Source organism: Etheostoma cragini, chromosome 24 (genome assembly GCF_013103735.1).
Source record: "Etheostoma cragini isolate CJK2018 chromosome 24, CSU_Ecrag_1.0, whole genome shotgun sequence".
Lineage (NCBI taxonomy): Eukaryota > Metazoa > Chordata > Actinopteri > Perciformes > Percidae > Etheostoma > Etheostoma cragini.
The window spans coordinates 920884-922654 of NC_048430.1; positions in this window are offsets into that span (position 1 = coordinate 920884).

Genomic DNA, 1771 nt, shown 5'->3' on the forward strand with positions numbered 1-1771 from the left:
GAGCGGCCATATTTAGAGTTTAAATGAGCTCAGAACTGATCCCAAACCAAACCATGTCACCGCGAGAGGGAGACAAATCAGAGCTGACTGCTTTCACCTGACATCCCAGATGGAACGCTTCTTCATTAGATGGACTTTGAAATGACGAAGCAGCAGGGCTCTGGGGGTAGAGCAGTAGTAAACATGTGTCTTATGATACATCAGCTCACATTTCAGACCTGGATTTCTGCTGTAGCCACCCTGCATTAGTGCTCATCTCTTAAAATACAGCAACATCGGTTTATTGATACACAAAGCAACACAAAAGCCCACAGTAATGTCAGCTTGAACTGTGTCCTGGCTGCATGCATATGGGTGTGATCGAATGAGATGAAAACGGAGGTGGAGAGAGGGAGAGAGAAGGCGTCCTTACAGGAAGAAAAAGAGGCAAAGTTCAGGCAGCACATGTTTGTGGGTCGACCTCTCCTCTCGGCGCTTGCTGAGAGACGTGACACTCTCACCGTTTCCTGCAGCCCGGGCTCGCTCCACATCTGTCGAGGTGGTCATTTTTAGACATGGCTGCTATTTTCATTTCATGCACGGAAAGTTTCAGCAGAGCAGGTAGAAGTGTGGCTGAAAGGATCTAAACTGCGAGATCTGTTTTTTTTCAATATTGCTCAAGGCGATATACTCGTTAAAATCCGCGTTTGAAATTCAAACCTAGGCACACTTGTTTTTCCTGAAAGTGTAGTTTATATTTTAGGTTTCACAGCCTCATAGTAAATAAAGAAGAAAAGCAAAAGCAAAAGCACATGACCACAGAACATCCCAGCCATCAGACTAACTAATTCCTTTCTTTTTTGACGAATTAAGAGTTTGACCAGATGATGGTGCAGACGGACAGGTCGGGGGGGATTACCAAAGTTATTAGTGTACATCTGATACATTCATCTGCTCCTGCTTGCTTGCTTGCATGTATACTTTGAAGTGTCCCTGTAAGTCTGATTTAGTTTGTGCCTGCTTCCCCTAAACCTGGACTGTTGGAGTCTGCGACCCTGAGATGACTTGGCAGCGACGCCCAGATCCTGACTGGGGTGTCTCTTGTTCGCCGAGGAGCCTCGATGAGATTTCCCAGCTACTCCTTTTCCTTCCTGTGCACCCTCCAACCCCACCTCACTGACACCCCCACCCTCCCAAACACTTAAAGAACACTGGGAACTGTTGGCTTTAATTAATCTTGCAGGCATGAAAATGCTGGACAAAAAAAAAGCACCCAAGGGTGAGGGGAATGCAGGGGATACATCCCCCCCCCCCCAATATGTATAAGAGGTAGATTTTCTTATAAAGGGGGCTAAAAACGTACGGAAAACAAGACCTGTGTCTACTTTGCTAGAAGGAGGAAAGAAAGATGAAGTCAGTTGGCGAGCTGTTAAACAGAAAACAGGAGATCTGCTCTACAGGACAAAAGAAAGAAAGAAAGAAAGAAAGAAAGACACGAGTGTGAAAAGTAAAGATGTGACTACTTGGGATCTGTCTTTTCTGTAGATTTAAACTTTGGAGCGTCTGGCTTTAACAAGCTCTCATTCTCTAACAGATTTGTTGTTGACGTGATTCCCAAAAGAAAACATTGTGACACATGTGATGTTGTGAATATGCAGAAAGTTTAGAATTGGTAAATTGTTGGATTAAAATTCCCCAGATATCGGGAAATTAGGTGTTTGATGCTAAAAATGTTACAGGGGAGGACACCCACACCCACGGTTACAATGCCCCCCCCCCCCCCCCCCCCCCC